General features: G+C 34.0%; 1 protein-coding gene and 1 non-coding gene across 2 annotated transcripts in view; both read right to left on the bottom strand.

The window, feature by feature from the left end:
- Positions 1 to 22,056, bottom strand: part of LRP1B (LDL receptor related protein 1B) — a 1,927,222-nt gene that overhangs the window by 949,636 nt on the left and 955,530 nt on the right. The gene's annotated exons all lie outside the window — the stretch shown is intronic.
- On the bottom strand, positions 17,127 to 17,231 carry LOC116866973. Its single transcript, XR_004382533.1, has one exon. It is a non-coding gene; the product is annotated as a U6 spliceosomal RNA (small nuclear RNA).

Raw genomic sequence — 22,056 nt, 5'->3', positions numbered from 1 at the left:
CAACCTACTTAGTGGATTTTGCTAGGACATAATGTCTTCCTATCTCTCTTTAACTTTTTTAGAGCTATCTATCAAGTAGATCACACTTAATGCCTCTTTTTTAGCCCTATGATTCAATCACTCAAAAAATGATAAATTATACTGCTGCCATATATGCTGAGTCTTGGCTAGTTAGTATCAGCTCTATATTTTTTAATATCCCCTTTCTGGATTATCCATCTGTCCCTGCTTGACCTCTATACTCAGCATATCACATGCAACTAGATTGTTTTCATTTCTAACTTCTATCATCAGAACATAATCCATTTAGTGCCCTTGCTCAAAACAAGAATTACAGGAAATGAGATACGGAGAAAAATCTGTTTTTGACTGATATTACAGAAGTTTAAACCTATGGCAAGATGTCATGTTAATGTTAGCATAAATATATACGACAAACCCTAATTTCATAGACTATGTTATTGTCAGACTTTTTTCCTTATCTAATTCTAAGATTAGAATAAATTTTGAAAGATTTTTGAAAGATTAAAATAAATTTTGGTTTGTCCAAATATGTGACACAGCAAGAACAGATCTAATTGGGTCATAATGTATCTGTTTTGCTAACTTCTTCAAACCATTTCTCCTTATTTTTTAAGAAACATTATAGAGGAGAAACATAGGTTTACTTAATTAAATATACACAGCACTTATAAACTGCACATATTCATTGAGCCTTTGGTTTATTATTTTTTTATAATACAAACAATAATAGCTCTCTCACAGAATTATAGGGAGGATATCTGTAATATCTAGCACAGTCTTTATTTAGCACATAGTGACTTGGTTTTTGAAGCTCTTGTGCTCTTATATTCTGTACACTGAAGTAATTGTGAGTTTTGAGAATGGCTAACAATATTTTTTGGGGGGCGTGAGGGGAGAAAAAAAATCACTCAGGGATAAATTATTCTAACTAAACCACTTCACTTCCTTCCCCAAATGACAAACGTTCTGAGTGAGGAATGTAAGTCTCACCAGTAAATAGAAAACACAAAGAGAGTGAAAGACAAATTGCCAGACTCACAATGGATGTCCATGTGAATATAATCACTCCAGCTCAGAGAGAGAGAGAGAGAGAGAGAGAGAGAGATGAACAGTAGGGACTTTGCAAATGAGCCAGGCTGAGGTTTTATCAGACTCACCCCAGGGCAATACTCAATGCTCCACTGTTCCCAGTTAGAATTTGCCCTGAACTGAAACTACTGTAACAGTTTCATTCTCAAATCTCTTATCAGCATAATATCTTTAAAAAATAAACAGGTGGGGACGCCTGGGTGGCTCAGTTGGTTGGATGACTGCCTTCGGCTCAGTTCATGATCCCGGAGTTCCCGGATTGAGTCCTGCATCGGGCTCCCAGCTCCATGGGGAGTCTGCTTCTCCCTCTGACCTTCTCCTTGCTCATGCTCTCTCTCACTGTCTCTCTCTCTCAAAAAAATAAATAAAATCTTAAAAAAAAAAACATGTGGAATTATCTGTTATGTATGGACAGAGCACATTGCTGTGTGCCTGTTTTATTCTAGCATACACATGCAAACACATACACACTGTTTTCAAAGGTTTATTCATAATTTTAGCATTGACCTTGTCATATTAGAGTTAATATTTTCTTTCTAGAACCTAAGCTTCAAGAAGCTAGGCAGGGTTTGTCTACTCACATATAAGATTTTTCTAGTTTTTCCTCAAGTACAAAACTAAGGTTTTGTTTGTTTGTTGTTGTTTTTAAAGATTTTATTTATTTATTTGACAGAGAGAGAGAGAGCACAAGTAAGCAAGGCAGCAGGCAGAGGGAGAGGGAGAAGCAGGTTCCCCACCGAGAAAGAAGCCCAATGAGGGCTTCTATCCTGGGACCTTGGTATCATGACCTGAGCTGAAGGCAGATGCTTAACCAACTGAGCCACCCAGGTGCCTCAGTACTTAAAACCTTTTGATCCAGAAAGAGATAATGATAACATCAAATCCTACCCATTCTTTAAGGACCAGCTTAAAGCTTAAAGAAACTATGAAACCAGTATTCAAATAGTAGCAAAAAAAAAAAAAAAAAAAGACAAAAAGAAAAACAAATCAAAAAACCCAAAAAACTTATCTTTAAATTTGTGTATTTCTTCTATTTATTTTATACCACCAAACATTTGTTATTTATTTGCATATTTTGTGTTTCCTACCAGAATGTAAATTTTTAGAAAGCAGATATCTACAGTTTTTTTTTTTTTTTACATCTTCCTATTCTTCATATAGCTGAGTCACTTAACTCCAAATTTTTGTTAAATGAGCAAAATTGGACATATTTTTGGACACAGGAAAATCAGGAAATAGCTTCAAAGTCACATTTGGATAGTTTTAGTGCTAAGATTCAAGATTAATTTGTGAATGAGAAAATGAGACTGTCTGGTGAAATACATAGGAGAAAATAGTATGAGGGGCAAAAAAGGAAGCAAAAGGAATTGTAAACTTCTTCAAATGGAAAAGTATAGTTAAAGAATGGTGAGATCTGCCATCCATTTTAATGGTTAAGTACGGTTATTTACTAAATCATCTTTGTAAGGAAAAAAAAATGAAAAAAGGTAGAATGAAATAGTTATGGTCCCAAGACAGATTGAAATGACAATGAGGAGGCAGGTTTGCCACTTTCACCTGGCATGGTATGCCCAGGGGCACAAACTCCTGGCATATTGTTTTCTCATTTGTTCACTTGTTCAGCTCAATTGGCTATAAGCTAGTAGGACTGAAGAAACTATATTAAAAATACTAATAATAAAACTGGGTGTATTCTCTGCAATTCTGTTACTGACACACCATAGAATTCCTCATGCAACTCAACTATAAACAAACATCCCACATTGTACCATTTTTAACCAGAAATCATCTCTTAGAATTCTTTAAATGCTTAACCAAGACTGAAAGCTGGAGTATTCTTTTAAATACTACTTCTCTTAAATCTCTTTCCTTATTCTACTTATTCAGTAGTTTAATTTCTCCTTTTAAATTACTTTTTGTTTGGAGAAATTAAATTACCACAATTATTCCTCCCTATAATTGTTGACACTTTACTAAAAATAAAGATGCAGTCTCTAATATTTTTGTTTGGATAAAAAATCAAGATGTCACATATTCTTATTGGTTCATATATTCTTAGCTTTCCCTTTGTCTAAACAATTACCAAAAAAATCTTTTAGACTATTCTTTAGGCTGAACTTCGAGGATGTGGAGGAAAAGGAGCCCTCATGCACTGTTTGTATGAATACAAGCTGGTGTAGACACTGTGGAAAACAGTATGGAAGCTCCTCAAAAAGTTAAAAATAGAACTACTCTATAATCCAGTAATTCCTCTAGTGGGTAGTTACTCAGAGAATATAAAAACATTAATTCAAAAAGTTATATGAGCTCCTGTTTATTGCAGCATTATTTATAATAGCCAAATTATGGAAATAGCCCACAAGTCCATCAATACAGGAATGGATAAAGAAAATGTGATATATATATATATATATATATAGATATATATATATATATATATATATAGAAAGGTTACTTAGCAATAAAAAAAAGAATGAAATTTTGCCATTTGCAACAATGTGGATGGACCTAGAGAATATAGTGCTAAGCAACATAAGTCAGTCAGAGAAAGACACATACCATATGATTTCATTCATATGTGAAATTTAGGAAATAAAGCAAATGAGCAAAGAAAAAAGGAAACAAATCAAAAACAGATTCTTAACCTATAGAGAACAAACTGATGGTTACCAGAGGGTAGGTGGGTAGGGGAATGGGTGAAATAGGTGAAGGAGATTTCGTGTACACTTGCCTTGATGAGCACTGAATATTAAATAGAATTGCTGAATCACTGTATTGTACAGCTGAAACTAATATAACAATGTATGTTAACTATACTGGAATTAAAATTAAAAATAAATAATAAATAAAATGTTATTTATTCAAAAAAAGTGGGGGAGGGACACCTGGGTGGCACACTCCATTAAGCATCAGACTCCTGGTCTCATGTCGTGATCTCAATGTGGTAAGATTGAGCCCTGCATTGAGCTTCATGCTCAGTGTGGAGTCGGCTTGAGATTCTCTCTCTGTCCCTCAGCCCCATCTGCTTGTGCTCTCTCTTTCTCTCTAAAATAAATAAGTAAATCTTTTTAAAAGAAGAATAATGGCCAAATTCATGATATATTTTCGAAAATAAGCTTATTTTATCAGTTTTCATATTATGGAAGCTACCACTTCCATTCTTACTTGTGATTCTAGAAAATTATATATAATCTCAGAATATTTTCTAACTTCTTTGTTTCATTGTACCCTTAGATGTTCAATATTAAAGCTCAACAATCCACAACTGAAAATGTCTGTTCCCTCCAAATATGCTTCTCTTCTCTATTCCCTACCTCAGAAGGGCATCACCATCTAATAATCCAAACCAGAGCCATCCCATAAGTATAAATTTGCCCAAATTCTTATTGATCACAACTTGTAGAAGTCTCTCAGAATCTATTTCTAACAGTTTATTTCCACTGCTATTGCTTTAGTTCAGGATTACAAAAAATCTTCCTTGTGTTATGTCAGTTGACTCCTAACTTGTTTCCCTATCTCTGTTGTCTCTTCTCAGTAATCAAGGAAAGAAACAGTATAGCCTAGAGAAAAATCTAGGACTACCAAAGTTAAGTGATAGCACCATACTACTGTAATTAACGGTCTGCACATTACTTTAGCAGTACATATAAAACAGAAGAAAGTAATTTATACAGTATTTGTACAAATACAGTAACATAAAAATGCATAGGAAAATGAAATTGATATTTTTTTAAATATAGGGAATAATATAATTGGACCACTTATAGTGGGAACAAAATTGTTTTTGCCTCTAATTAGGTTTGTTTGTTTTTGTTTTTTTTTTTTTTGGTAAGACACTAAAAGGCAAATATCTCCTTAATGATGTCTTTCTTTGGAAAATATCTACATTGGAAATAAAAATAAGGATACTGTTTAAAAAATTTGTTTTTATGGAAAGCTTAACTCTTTTTCAAAAATACACATATATAGTAATGTTTTATATTTATACATTGTTTTCTGTATTTACTTATATTTTCTTATTTGAGATTATATTTCTTGGTATGGAGAAGGGACATTCTATTATTTGGGGGATGCTGGACAAGGAGACACAATTTTTATGTACATTTAAAAAATACATATCCTGTAATACATTTGAATTTTCACATATTAAGGATTAGCATCTTTTGAAATCCTAAGGACACATTTTATTTTTGTAGTGATAAGAACTGTTTCCATGTTTATGTTTGTATATTAAAATCATATACTACATTGCTGACAGAATTTTACTAAAGTAAGTCTCGGAATTTTACTTAGTTAAAATTATTTGTGTAACATAATTTTATTTTTAAATTTTTTAAAGATTTTACTTATTTATTTGAGAGAGACACACAGAGATAGTGATAGAGATAGCAAGAGAGACTGTTGAGTGGGAAAGAGAGGGGGAAGCAGGCTTCCCCTGCTGAGCAGAGAGCCTGACATGGAACTTGATTCCAGGACCCTGGGATCATCACTGTGCCAAAGGCAGATGCTTAAGTGACTGAGCCACTCAGGTCCCCACATAACATAACTTTTAAAATTACACTTAGTAGCATTTCCCAAGTAATAAATGGCTCAGTTTATTTAACAATATTAAAATTATGATTATATGTAACTGAATATATTTTGAAAAAAATCATCCAGTCAAACAATCAAAAGTTGATACTAGAAAATGGTTTAAGATGGTGTTAGAATAGGGGTGCCTGGGTGGCTCAGTCAGTGAAGTGTCTGCCTTGGGCTAGAGTCATGATCCTGGGGTTCTGGAATCGAGCTCTGCATCTGGCTTATTGTTCAGTGGGGAGCCTGCTTCTCCTTCTACCCCTGCTCATGTTCTCTCTTGCTACATCTCTCTCTCAAATAAATTATAAAACATTAAAAAAAATTAAAATAAAAAAGACAGTGTCAGGATAGTGGTCCTTGAGTCAATCTTTTTCCAAAAATCCTGCAGTAACAGGGAAGAACTCCAATTTGTATTACCATGACACACTCAAATACTCAACTATCTTCTAGAATTCAGAAGGAATTAAACCACTGTCATATGACTGATAAAACTGGAATGAAAAACACAATGACCAATCTATATATTCTGACCAAAACTAAAATAAAACCACTAACTAGGAAAGAAAATGGAAACGCGTTTTGGGTCTCCTTACCTATTTGTCAACTCAGTCAGAAATCCAGGGCCTATGTCAAGTAATTGGCCCTTCAAGGTGAGAGCTAGACTTTGAGGAACCCAGAGTGCCCATCCTTCACTCTTCCATCACTCATCCCCTTCCAAATCTATTCACAAACCACAATTCTGAGCAGGAAGTAGGAGAAATTTAGAAGTACCACATTACATGCTGAGAGGAAGAGTTCTCTTAGATAAATGTAAAAGTAGAAGTTAGCATATGAAACCCACTGGTAGATATGCAATCTAGGAATTTTGATGGTTCTTTTCTTTCTGTTTAAAAAGTCAAGTCTGGGGATAGATACCTCAGCGGTGACTCAGTCATTAAGCATCTGCCTTCAGCTCAGGTCAGGACCCCAGGGTGCTGGGATCAAGCCCCACATGGAGCTCCCTGCTCAGCAGTGAGCCTGCTTCTCCCCTCTCCCTTGGCCGGCCCTCCCCCCATCCCGTCTTCATGGTGTTCTCTCTCTCACTTTCACTTTCTCTCTCTCAAATAACTAGATAAAAATCTTTAAAAAAAAAAAAAGTAAAAGTCTGGAAATGTAGTTGAAGTAAAAGCAACATTTTGAAGTAGAGGCATAGTGAATAAATGCCTGCTACAAAAATTTCAGCATTAATCATCAATATGGGTTGATGAAAGATACAGAGTAATTAGCAGGACACTAGCTTATCCTGTCCAGTGAAATATTCCCCTCATTCTCAACTTCATCCACCCTCCACAATTCTAAAAAATAGGAAAAAATTATATTGTTGCATTTCACGGGATAGATAGGGCATTATATTGTATAGTCTTTGATAACAAAGATGCTTTATGTAACCTATCATTTGCTTTTATTTTTTTTAAGATTTTATTTATTTGACAGAGAGAGATCACAAGTAGGCAGAGAGGCAGGCAGAGAGAGGAGGGGAAGCAGGCTCCCTGCTGAGCAGAGAGCCCGATGCAGGGCTTGATTCCAGGATCCTGGAATCATGACCCAAGCCGAAGGCAGAGGTTTTAACCTACTGAGCCACCCAGGCACCCCTATCATTTGCTTTTAAACTTATAAAAATATATGGATATAAAAAGCATACATAACATACAAATTATAATTTGCTTTAAATTTATAAAACATGAATATAAAGTTTTATGTAATTTTCTAAATGTATGAGTACAAATGCATGTTATAGAAATATAGTAGCAGCTTATTCTGAGACATAAATAATTTCTAATTAGTACTTTTTATGTATATCTTTATTCTACAAATTTTCTATAAAATTTACATTATTACAGGGGGAAAAAAAGAAATCTGAAAGGTACTCTGGAGAAGGATGGTCCTGCCTTCTGTGGAACTAGGAAGCTGGGTATTAGAGAGAACTAACGAACCAAGGTAGATGGATAGCAGTTACAGAGTAAGAAATGGAACCTTGGTCTTTAATTATCTTTCTACTGTTTACATTTAATATATAAAAATTTTAATTGAAAGTATAAACATGTAGCCATAGACTCTTCCACATTTTTATTAATTCAAATATAGGGTTGTCTGGGTGGCTCAGTTGGTTAAGCATCTGCCATGAGCTCAGGTCATGATCCCAGAATCCTGGGATCAAGTCCAGAGTAAGGCTTCCTGCTGAGTGGGGTATCTGTTTCTCCCACTTCAATTCCCCCTGCTTGTACTAGCACACACTCTCTCTCTCTGCTGAATAAATAGATAAAACATTTAACAATATTTATATATATAGTAATAACCTATTATAAGCAAGATCCTTGTCAACATGGAACTAATAAATCTCACATATACCTTTTATTAATTAATTACAAAAATAGTCCGCTGAAAAAATAGTTTACTGCTCAATAGACTAGTTATCATTTCTTTAATCCTACTGAGAAAAGAATTTAGGTAAAAGCTTATGTAAGAACTTGTTCTTATGAACATAAAAATGAGCTAACAAAAAACTTTAAGTTATTTTATCTTTAAAACACTCACTAATGTAACTCATGTGATCGTCATTGGTAAGACAGATGTAAACAATAGTTATTGAAGTCTGCACACAAAAATATTATTTTCATATTTGCATGCATTTCATTTATTTGGATACACAAATACATCAGTTCTCATAACTAGCTGATCACTTTGTCTAACTATTAAAAATCTATTTTAATATATTGTGTTAATGACTCCTGCTGTTAAGTGTGTGAAACGTTGGATATTCCTATTTTCTCACCAAATACGGAAAGAACTGCTGTTCAAATAAAATCACTAAATGACTAAACTCACATGAATCACATCAATACACATTTTTCTCCTTTTAACTTGTTAAACTAAACCCATATTTATTCTGTATCTTTTTGTTTTCCTACTCCTAATACACAATAGAATCTTCTTTACTCAAATAATTGTGAGAATTTAAATGCGGGATTTGGGCAATATGGTGGTCAACTAAACTGAAATCATAACATAGGAAGTGAAATATATAAATTACACTGTTTAGTAGGTATTCAATACAATTAAAATCATATCACTGTGTGTCTTTTTTATTAAGTAGATAGAAAACATGAATTCCATTCCTTTATAGGCAAATTAATGAAACATAAGAAAGCTGGGACAGAAAGCAGCACTACCGATATATCCCCAGGTCTTTCTTGAGTCTATGCTCACCTTCCTCCAAGATACTTGCCTTTTCAATTTTGTTCTCTTTGTGGTCCATTCCGAGAGAGCAAGGTATCACTTATTATAAACTTCTTTTAAGTACATACAAAGGGAATCCAATGTCATGGTTTAATTTACATCTCTTTTCCTTTTTTTAGATGTAGTGCTAAGCAACCACAACATATATTTCTTTTTATGCTTCTTCACACAGTATGGAATCCTTCTGACTGCCAACTATAAGAATATTTCTCTGACTTCCAGTCTCTGAATATTAGAAGTGAACATAGAAAATTTTTATTCCAGGTACTTTGTTTACAGATAAAAAAAAGTAAAAATAAAATGCTTAGGTTTGTAAAATGTAAGCCAGTTAGTAACATGGAGTCTTTATCTATAGTCCAGAGTGGCTGGTATTAATTTTTAATTATGTCTTATAACCTGTGTCACCCCATGTTCCATGTAGGATCCTTGAGGTATACAATGGTCCTACACATTGGTATTCTTCGTAGTGCATTGTGACAAAATTAGTGCTTAATACATATTTACAGAATGACTGAATGAAGAAGGAAATGAATGCATAAAGCTATCTCCTTTTTACAGAAGGGACTTAACTACTTAACTCCAGCCAGTCTCCTATTACCTTAAAACAATATATTTTTCACGGCGTCTGGGTAGCTCAGTGGGTTAAAGCCTCTGCCTTCGGCTCAGGTCATGATCTCAGGGTCCTGGGATCGAGCCCCGCATTGGGCTCTCTGCTCTGCGGGAGTCTGCTTCCCTCTCTCTCTGCCTGCCTCTCTGCCTACTTGTGATCTCTCACTGTCAAATAAATAAATAAAATCTTTAAAAAATATATATATATATTTTTCACATATCATTGTATTATAATCTCACTTAAGTAAACCAATAGGCCTCTTCTTCATTACCCTTAATACAAACTTCCAGTATAATTTTAGAGTTTATTAGAACAGGTAAGAATAGGATTAGAAGGAAAATAATTTAATTAAGCAGTACATGATATAAATCACTGTGAAACCAATCTAAATCATGGCAGTATTTAAAGAAACATCGAAGATCGTGGAGTTATAAAAAAATGAAGTGGTGAAATCAAAAGTGCCAGCCCCCTGTTTTGGGACAATTAAAATGCTTGGGCATAAGCTTCTCATATAATGACAAAATTGAATACCACTTCTCAAATGATAAGAAATAAACAGTCAATAATTTGGGCAAAAGAAGTCCTAGAGTCACAATTTAGCTTTTACTATAATGAAGTAAATAACATTATATTTAAAAAGACGGGAACATAAGCAAATAAAAAATGTTAAATTTGTTAGCCATTTGAGAAATCTAAATGAAAGGTATTATAAGATCTCACTATATGCCTACTGGAATTGCTAAAATAAAAATATATAACATATTATAAAAATATATTTTAATGTTAATATGTATTAATAATTAAATATATTAGTTTTAATATTGATTAAGATGAATATATATATGTATATATTTATACAAAAAATATCAAATGCTGGTAAGTATGTTGAGCAACTGGATCTCACAATGCTAGTAAAACTGTACAGACTCTCTGGAAAACAGTTTGGTAGTAATTTTGTTTGTAAATAAAATTAGACATGAATTTACCATGCAATCCATTCAGCAATCATACTCCTGGGTATTTATCCTAGAAAGATGAAAATTTATGCTCACATGAAAACCTGTACACAGATGTTCAGATAGCTCAAAATAATTTATTAAATAAGTTATTTATTTAAGTAATAAATAGCTTCAAATCAGAAACCACCCAAAGGTTTCTTTTATTTGTGAATGGAAAATTGACTTGTTATGTCTCTACAATGGAATGCTACTCAGCAATAGAAAGGAATGTGCCATCAATATGCACAATGTGAATGGATCTTGAGGGAATCATGTTGAGTGGAGGGGGAAAAAAGCCAGTCTCAAAGTTTTTAATTGAAAAATCTTTCATTTAGCAATATTCTTGAAGTCACAAAATAGGTCATGAGATCAGTGGTTGCCAGAGGTTAGGGCTAGGGAAAGGTGTGACTCTAAAAGGAAAAAAAAAAAAAAGGAGAGTTTTTCAGTGGTGATGGATGTGTTCTGTATCTTGATTTTGGTGATGGTTATATAAACATATACATATGAAATTTCAAAGAACTATACACTAAAAAAGTGTGCATATGAAATCCGAGTAACATGGGGCACCTGGATGGCTCAGTGGGTTAAAGCCTCTGCTTTCAGCTCAGGTCATGATCCCAGGGTCCTGGGATCAAGCCCCACATCAGGCTCTCTGCTCAACAGGGAGCCTGCTTCCCTTCCTCTCTCCGCCTGCCTCTCTGTCTGCTTGTGATCTCTGTCTGTCAAATGCATAAATAAAATCTTAAAAAAAAAAAAAAGAAATCTGAGTAACATCAGTAGTTGAGTTAATAATATTTACCAATATTAATTTCCTGGCTTTAATAATTTACTATGGTCATGTAAGGTGTTATCATTAGGAGAAGTTGGGTGAATGGTTTATAGGAGTTTTCTATTAATTTTGCAACCTCTGTAGAGTCAAGTTATTTCAAAATTAAAGTACTAAATACAATAAAATAAAGGATACTTTTTTCTTTTATCATTCGCCTAGAGTAGAGGCAAATTACTATAAAATTCAATGGTTTTCTCCATTAACTTTGATTTATTTTCCGATTAGCTATTACCATTTGTACATGTATCTCATAAAAAATTGTGAAATGGAAGTTCCATTTTCCTCACTATTGCAACATTGGGGAGAAATAGATAAAAATATTATAGTGATGAACAAAAAATAAATTTGTCAAATAACCATTTTTGATTTCTTACACAATATTTTATTTGCCAGTTCTCAGGCTGTATTATTTTAAAACACAGATGACAGGACAGGGGGGTGGATAGTAACAAATAAAGTCATTTCAGCTGGAAAGATTAGAACACCACCACCAAAATCAACAAAATATTTGGACACAATTCTCCATTACATCTCTGATATTTCTGCCCACTGTTTTAAGCAAAGGCATTGGCAACTTTTGTTTTGTACTACTCTTTCAAGGATGTTTGTAAAGCAAATAGTGTCTCCCTCTGGGGGAGGGGGCAGATTTGTCAATTGACCAGAATAATTAAAGATAATGCCTCTGTCCAGGGCAAAGGTTGGTAGGTCAGTGGCTAGCTGTGGCCTTATAAAATTGATGGTTTCCTGAACTCAGAGTTCCTCAGCTATCATACAAACTTAATGTGTGCATACCGTCTGCCTGGGTCCATCTTTACATTTCTTCCTTGGGACTTGGAGCTTATCCTGTGATGAATAAAGGTCTTTGTGACCCAGAAGACTGTGAAACTAGGACAAGTTAACTTGATGGCTTGTGAATAAGATAAGGTGAAAGGGCTTGAGGGCCATAGGGCACTACATAGACTTCAGAAATTTCAGGATTTCTTTCTGACAGTTTCTTGGCACAGTGTGTTTTTCTTTAACCTACAATGGCAACCCCAGACCTGCCTAAATGTGCATAGTCTCTGGATGGCAGCCTGTTCAAATTGAGAATTGGGACATTAAGACTTAATTCTGGTTACAGTTTGTAAATTTACTTTGATCCCTCTTTCCTTTGACTCTTCCAGGCTCTGGATGAAGTACGAGATGACTGGGGAGAAAAAAAGAAGAGGAAGTTATAGCAACTTCAGACTTTGTGAAGGCGGAAGGAGAGCAAAAATCCTCTACTTAAAGGAGAGAGAACCTCAGACTGTGGGAGGTATGGCGATGGGAAGGACATTAATGATCTTTCAGATCTGCCCCTAGAGGGTTCCTCTAGAACATAAGCACCTTGGTGCTGCTCTTCATCTTTTCAATGATGTTTGAAAAGGAGGGGAACTAAAATTTGAGTGTGGAGTGCATGCTGCCTGCAGTCTTGTGAGTAATAAAGTACTTTATCTTTGACCCAAAGTCTCCTCTCTACTACCAAGATCTAGGAAGCTCTGGCCGGCAAAATTGGCTTGCAAATAGGATAAAAATCTCACATTATTTGCAGTTTTGACATAAACATAAAATAACTAAAGAGGGTCTGGTTTAATTTTATTATGGTTTTCCAAATTTGAAAATACAATTTGGAAATATAGGTTTAAAAACAATAGTACTGGATTCCAGGTGATTTAAACAGTGTTTTTATAGGTGGATTGTCACAGAAGTTCACAAACGCATACATAATAATGTATCCAATGTCCCACCATGCATCCTCTTGGCTTCCAATTCTTGTGGAATCCATGGTGGCCAGTTAAAAATGAGCCTTGATTTTCCATATATTGACAACATTTCACCTTGAGGAAAGTAAATCTTATTCAGTAAGCATGCATAACCGTAGGAAATTAACATACCAAGGGCAAGACTCAATAGAGAGAGGAAAGGAGTTTGTCATGATCAATCCTCAGGTAGGCAGTTCTGACAAGTATTCCATATGCTTCTCAGAAAGTTCTAAGGAGAATCAAGCCCAAGTTCATCACAGTTCCTACAGTAATATGCTTCATATTGCCTTTACCTCCTTCCCGTACTCTTCTTCACCCCATACTCTGGCTTCCTGGAATAACCACCTAAATAGCTTATCTAAACACAAAAATTTGTCTGAACCTTGAACATCTCCTTTTGGGAAGTACCTAATTTAATACAAGGGAACAGCCATTTCATAACAGTTATCTTTAGGTTGCATATTTATAAGCTTTCTTTCTCTGTTGAAGCAATGTATTTCTATAAAATGAAATTAAAGGTTTCCATTACAAAGAATAATTTGAAGTTAACAAAATGAATAAAAACTCCTCAATCTGGTAATAATACCATTTTGTGCTACAAGATGATTCTACTGATTGATGACTATTTGGACATAAACTAATTTATGAATATAGATTGGGATATATTAGAAAAAATGTCTGTTTGAAATCAGGATTATGACCTCTGGTTTTTGACACCAAGTCAAAATTGTTACACTCTGAAGATAATTATTATATCTTGGACTTGTCTAATGTTAGATTATTTGGGGATACTCTAAGAAAACACTGAAACTTCAATGCTACTTGATGTTTATGTGGAAAATCTACATTAGAACCACTAAGAAACAGAGACTGAGAAAAGCATTAGTCTGCATTGTATGCATAAGATATTGAATTCAGTTCCAGTTGTATTGAGTTGGATGGCATTTAGAGAACTCATAATGTGAGCAAGAGAATCTGATTGCTTTACAAGGAAGCAGAAGGTAGAGATGGAAGTCAGAAGAGTGAACAGCATCTTACAGAGAGGTTAATGGTCCTGTGATGATCAATTGCAGAGCTGGAGGAACTACGAGTTCTGTGGATTTTTTTTGCTTTTTTCTTAATTAGTGTCGGGCTTGGGAATACAATTCATTGTTAAACTCTATGGTGATACAACATTGACTAATAATAGTGAAGAAATTCCCCAGTTTTCATCTGTATCCATCAATTCTCATACTAGGCAGGCTAAATTGATGAGTAGTAAAAACTAGCTCACAAATACATAGCAGTCACCAGATAACAAAGCATTTTTATATAAGTTGCTATATTTAATTCTTATTTTCCTAATGAGGCTAACAAGTAAACAAAATTGTTCACATTTTATAAATGCTGCTTTTGAACATCAGATAATGATTTTTCACATAGTTGTATAAATCAGCTGCTAGGATACTAAACTAGAACTCTACTCAAGGTATTCTAATCCAAGTTGTAGGTTTTTTACTCTCTGTAGTCATTATGATCAGACTTATTGTGGGGCCATATTTCTTTTTGTGATAGTAACAAACAGATTTTGCTGAAATCCAGATTTGGAGAAGCAGCTTTAAATCCCCCATAGCCTCATTAAAGAGAAAATTAGCTCTGGAATTTAGAGGATACAAAGTCACTCTAAGAAGGAATAAGGAAATTGGAAATATAGTAGCAGCTGGTCCAGAAATCTTTTACTGATTACTTTTATAATGTTTTCCTACCCAACTACTAAAACTAGTTACTGTTATTTCCTTGTTTCTATTTGACCCACTATCTCAATGGCTCAGTGTTTTAATCATCTCATTTCTGCCTTAAGACATCACACTTCATCTGATCTTTCCATTCTTCCCAAGAATCCACTTTCCCAATAAACTCAAGTAACAATGATAGTGAAATACCTTCACTGATTTTTAAGTTCTGACTTTGAAAACAAATTGCTGTGCAGAAAGAATGTGGAATGAACAAGATCACTTAGATAAAAGTAGCCAGAGGGCTTTAATCCATGGTATATTTCAAAAAAAGCACAGAATTTTGGAGTTGAAAGAATATCTTACAAATCATCAGTTATGAATTAACCCAGGTTATATGAATCCAGAACTAGAAGCCAAATCTTTTGCTTTAAGCCAGGGCTCTTCCCAATATATGATGTTATACCCCCCACATCACCAACTCTCTTGTTTTCTCTATTTTTGGGTTGTCTTTTCTCTGTTAACTCCTCAGTGGTGAAATATTGATAGCACTGATTAGATGTTTATACTATTATAAACATGGTAAATAAGGTCACTTGTCCCTATGGGATATCATGATTACAAAGAATATTAGCTAATAATTTTTCATTATCTATTAGATATACATTTACCTCCTACCAGCTCACAATATCCAGGATTTACAAATTAATTACTATCTTATTATTATTTTGTTCATTTAGGAAGTGCATCATCATCCTCTACCAACATAATATGAAATTATGTTGTTAATCATTTTAAGTATAATTGACCATCAAGAAAATAGGAATAATAGCATATTCTTAGTAAGTTATATCCATTTAAATTAGTTTATAAAGGAAAATAAGAAATTAAAATTTTCACATAATTTGACTATATGAATAATCATGATTAAATTCTCACTTACTTAAAAATGATCATTTTTAGTTAGAAGTCTTAGTTAACACAATGCTCATTATAGCGAGCTTTAATATTTTCTTAAATGTTAAGTATATCATTGTTATTAGCATACTTTCACTTGAAGACTTAAGCCATAGCCATGTAATAAAGTAAATTTCTTCTACCCATAACATATTCATAATACATCCACATAATACTTCACAAAATGATGATTCCAATACAAAGTGATGTTGTCCATTTATTCAGGTACTACCTTAGTCCAAGAAACTGTTACCCATCTTAAGCTGTTGAAATGAGCTCTTCACTAATCATTCCACCCTCTTTTTGCCCCACAATAAACACACACACACACACACACACACACACACCTACTTCACAATAACAGAGCTTTCTAGATTGTAAATCTGGCCAACTGACTCTTGGCATAAGATTTTCCAGTGTGGCTTTCAAGGCTCTGGACAATACAGTCCCAGCCTCTCTCTTCACATTCATTTTGAGCCATTCATCTCCTTGGTTATTGTACTTCAACCCACACTGCCCCTTTCCCAGTTTTTCAAATATGCTTCACTCTCTTCCTCCTCAAGGTATCAGACTTTGTCTCTCTATGCAGTGCTTCTTGTGCTCCCTGTCAACATTACCACTTTCCCTAATTTTCTTGTCTTATCCTATAAGTAACATTTTAAAAGTCATCGTAGTGAGACTTTCACTGACCAACTGACCAACTAACTTAACTAATGTCCTCTCTGTCAGTCTTGACAATTACACATTGTTTACATGCACCTGTCATAATCTGTATTTATGAGTGTATCTATGTATGAAAGTACTTACTGGTTGCACTGGAGTAAAAAATAAATAGCTCTCTTAATTATTTATTTTTATAAGATGTATCAAGTAAGCTCATTGCTTTTTAACAACTCTAAAAAAAGGATTTTAGAAAAATACATTATTATTATAGAGCATTACTAACAAATCCAAAAATTAAAATGTAATATACATAAACTAAAATCTCTATACTTCAAAAGTGTCTATCATAGGGCTTCATCCAGATCTAGTTGAAACATAATAGTTTAAAAGACTGAAAAAAAAAATAAAAGACTGGTTGCTACTTTATTTTTACTTTTTTATTTCCCAAGATATTTTTTAAATTTTTAAACTATTTGATACTTGTAGAAAAGTCATAAAAATAACACAAAGGACTCCCATAAACTTTTCACCCTGAATCCCCATTTATTATAATTTTACCATACTTGCTTTATCATTGAATATACAAAAAACATATAAAATATATTTTTTTCTAAAAATATGGGATATAAAATGCCCCACAAGTGTCCTCCCTATGTAGGAGTCAGGGTAATCTTTGTATTGTTCCATTTTTAGTAAATGTGCAGCTAAAGTATACACTTAGCATTTTTAATTTTACCCAAATCTAGTTTCCATTGTATTTTCCAAATATCACATATACATCAATTAACCAAAAGAGGCATTGTGCATATAATAAACATTAATGTTTCTTCCTTTCTTCTTTCCAGTAGCAGTATTAAAATACTTATCAAATTATACAAGATAGACATTAATTAAGTGGAACAGACACAGCTGATATATGACCAATATTGTCATGTAGGTGTTAATTCAGTTCCTTCACTTTTTAAAATCTATTTTTGCTGGGAGCTTTCATTATTTATTTGATGCTTCATAGTAGTGAATTAAAGTTTATAATACATATTGTAAACTACATTCACTTTAGAAACATTAACTCCTTTGATTCTTATAATAATCTTTGATAGAAATGTCATGAAAGTTAAAAATGGAGGGTTTTCAGTAATTAAAACACATTTTCCATTTAGTCCATAAGGAGCATATTTTCCATTTAGTCCATAACAAATCTACATCTGTTGGAATAGAGCACATTTTAGAACTATGATGTAACTACTTAAAACTACCACCAGATTTTAGATGATTCTTAACAAAGAATAGAAACAAAAATTAAGATATAATTGTTAAAGTATAATGGTTTTAAGACAACAAGTTACTTAAAGAGAAGTGATGGAAATCATGGTGTGAAGTAGGAAGTCTAAAGTAGAAATCTAAAATGAAAAAAGGCAAAGAATACTATAGCATATTTTATCTATAGAGCCAAGTGATATGGCATACTTTCATTTGGGTGGGCTAGTCTATGTGTCAACAATTGCCACTAAAAATAAATGTCTGATTCAGCAGCCTATTTTACCAGAAGTTATCTGAAAGCTTGTATCTATTGTAAATGATGTGCATTAAAACAAGATTGCTCTCTATCTGCTAGAAAGTGAAGCAGTGGTTTCTATTGTAACCATGTTTAGAAAAAAAAATGAGTCAGTTACCTAGAGTAGTGAAGTGCACTGTGTAAGACAGTGAACTATTAAACAATCATAGTCAATCACTATTGAAATTTAAATCCTGAACTACCAAATTATAGAAAGAATTTTGCAGTTCAGACTGCCAAAAGAGAAAAAGGACACTAGAGAAAATAATTATAATAAGTAACTGCAATAACAGTACTAGTCTTTATTACAAAAATAGCAACTTTTATCCATACACTCTTCATCTAATACGATTGTTTCTGTTCAGAAATTTATTACTAATCAGGAATGCTACAGTAAGATTTTCAGAGTTTAAATCTTGACTTCATTAATTAGTAAATGTGGGACATTTAGTAGGTGCTTTTCTCTCCTTATCTAAGTCTCCTGATCTGTATAGTGAGTATGATAAATACACGTTTTTGTGAAGACAAAGCAAATGATTTAAGCAAATTATTTATAAAAGAGCATGACAGAAAAAAATGCATGACAGAACAAATTAGTAATCATAATAGACATAGTGCTCAATAGTATTTTGTCATAAACACACTTAGTAGTACAAAGTTGGTTGCAAAATCTTTAAAATATACATGTAGGTATAGAGGGAAATAAAACAAAAAACAACCTTTTGATTAGTAGCTAAATCTTGACATTTTTGTGTTTCCCCCTCATTTCAAGTCACTGGAGGTTTTCCAAAACTACACCAATGATTTATATTACCCAGTTTTCTGGGATAGCCATAAATAATTGAAGTGAGTATTTGAGGAGAACTGCGTTATCATTAATCCTGCATCGCATGGTACAGCAGCATTCAGGAACAGACATTCCAAGAGTAGCAACAGAATTACAGTCATTAGGTCATAAAGAAGAGAATCTGTTTTCTAATGACAAAAGTTTTGAAATTTCATCACCTACTGTATCAAAATTGATAACAGGAAACAAGTTCGACATCAACCAGGTTCAAATGTGCAAGTGAAAACAGGATTTGGACACAGATTGGCATAGAAAAAGATGCCACTCCCTCCTACCCACCCACCATAATAATCAAAATTTGATTATAAGTGTTGCTACCCAGGTATTAACCCTATATTCATGATGAATTTTGGTTACCAAGTATACAAACTCTTAATTATAAAGTACCCATACACCATTTATGAATATATCTATATACATACCTATTCCTATCAAATAGTATACAGCAAAACCCATTCCATGGTGTGTATTTAGATCTTTTCTTCTAAAATTGTGACATCTTTAAAAAAATCTCCTGTTTTCTTATGAAGGGGTATAAGGACCAAGTGAACCCATACTTGTGAATTGGTAGATATGATAATTAGCCTCACATAAGTCTGAATAAAAAATTGCCTTTGGGTGGTAATGAACCCATCAACCCTAGAAAATGAGACTAGAAGAAGCATTTCTCATGCATGCATGAGTCAGCTATACCTTAGTTATGACAGAAATGTGACTCTGTCCCGCTTTCTCTAATAACACTGCCTCCTGTGATTTCTCTCTACTGTTTCTGTTGCCAAAAGTCTCATACTGAGTTTTAACTGTGTGGAGAAAGCACAGTTATGGATCCATTGGTCCTCTCAATTTCTAAAGCTATTTCCTTCACAAACTGTGACTTGAATGGTGAGAAAATGCAGGGAAAGTAGTTTCCACTCCACAAGAAATGTTAGTATTTATCCACTTCTTTTTTTCTCAGCCCATACTAGCTCTTTCATTTTTAAAATTGAGAGTAAATATTCCCCTCAAATGCCTGTATATTAACAAAGGCTGGCTACGCATGGGAAAATCGAGCCAATCATTATAATCATGCTAAAAGATGCAGGGGGAGATTTCTTTCTTCCCTTCCTGCAAGTTATACATTTAGGGAAACCACTCAACCACTCTTTAATTGTGCCCCTGTGGCTTTATAAGAGTTAATGATGCTTTTGAAAGGTGCTTCTATTTAGGGAGGAACTGAGGGAAGTAGACTTGGGATCATCCAGAATTCATAGCCTAGTGGTAAACAGAGAACATAGAATTAAGGCATTTTTGGAATTTGACTGTACCTGAGTGAGAATATGGAAGTCCTGGATGTCAACATATACAAAGAAAAGATACAATTATTCTGAAAGAGTCACCTGTTTCCTGATTGATTCACAATTAGTCATATGATCACTTACAAATAGTTTCTTCTTCCTTCCTTTTTAAAAATATGAACAGGCTTGCAGCAACTTCATCCTAGGAACATTGCCAAAGGCAAGGGAAGCAAGGGCAAAAATGAACTATTGGGACTTCATCAAGATGAAAAGCTTTTGCACAGCAAAGGAAACAGTAAACAAAACCAAAAGACAACTGACAGAATGGGAGAAGATATTTGCAAACGACATATCAGATAAAGGGCTAGTGTCCAAAATCTATAAAGAACTTATCAAGCTCAACACCCAAAGAACAAATAATCCAATCAAGAAATGGGCAGAGGACATGAACAGACATTTTTGCAAAGAAGACAACCAGATGGCCAACAGACACATGAAAAAGTGCTCCACATCACTCAGCGTCAGGGAAATACAAATCAAAACCACAATGAGATACCACCTCACACCAGTCAGAATGGCTAAATTAACAAATCAGGTAATGACAGATGTTGGCGAGGATGTGGAGAAAGGGGAACCCTCCTACACTGTTGGTAGGAATACAAGCTGGCACAGCCAATCTGGAAAACAGTATGGAGGTTCCTCAAAAAGTTGAAAATAGAGCTACCCTATGACCCAGCAATTGCACTACTGGGTATTTACCCTAAAGATACAAATGTAGTGATCCGAAGGGACATGTGCACCCTAATGTTTATAGCAGCAATGTCTACAATAGCCAAACTATGGAAAGAACCTAGATATCCATTCATCCAACAGATAAATGGATAAAGAAGATGTGGTATATATATATATAATGGAATACTATGCAGCCATCAAAAGAAATGAAATCTTGTTATTTGCAATGATGTGGATGGAGCTACAGGGTATTATGCTTAGCGAAATAAGTCAATCAGAGAAAGACAATTATCATATGATCTCCCTGATATGAGGAAATTGAGAGACAATGTGGTGGGTTTGGTGAGTAGGAAAGGAATAAATGAAACAAGATGGGATCAGGAGGGAGACAAACCATAAGAGAGAGACCCTTAATCTCACAAAACAAACTGACGGTTGCTGGGAGGAGGGTGGTGGGAGAGGGTGGTTGGGGTATGGACATTGGGGAAGGTATGTGCTATGGTAAGTGCTGTGAAGTGCATAAACCTGGCAATTCACAGATCTGTACCCCTGGGGCTAATAATGCATTACATGTTAATAAAAAATTTTAAAAATATTTTAAAAAATATGAACAGGCTTTATTTTTAGAGCCTCAGGTTTATAGAAAATTGAGCAGACATGAAGTTCCCATACATCCCCTTTCTCCCTCACTCATGGTTTCTTCTATCCTACATTATCCTGTTACACTTGTTAAGATTAATGAAACAATACTATTGCATTAACTGAGGTCCATAGTTTACATTAGAGTTCACTCTTTGTATTGTTTAGTTAGTTATATGGGTTTTGACAGATGCATAATGACACCTATTCACCATTACAGTACTATATAGAACAGTTTCACTGCCCTAAAAATTATCTTTATTCTACCTGTTCATCCTCCCTTAAGCCCCTGCTCCAACCTCTGGCAACCACTGATCTTTCTGCTTTCTCTGCAGGTTTTTTTTTTTTCTTTTTTCATAATATCATATAGTTATTTTCTTTAAATTTTCAGAACAAACCCAGTGTGTCGTTTCTATTTGTCTTCATGGAACTGACACATATGCAAACTTACAGGTATCCCATATTAAGGTACAAAATTACCACACTGCATATTCC

The sequence above is a fragment of the Lontra canadensis genome, unplaced genomic scaffold (assembly GCF_010015895.1).
Source record: "Lontra canadensis isolate GAN:19392208 unplaced genomic scaffold, GSC_riverotter_1.0 scaffold11, whole genome shotgun sequence".
NCBI classification, from domain to species: Eukaryota; Metazoa; Chordata; class Mammalia; order Carnivora; family Mustelidae; genus Lontra; species Lontra canadensis.
Note: the sequence above shows the minus strand (reverse complement) of the source record. Positions and strands in the feature narration are given on the sequence as shown.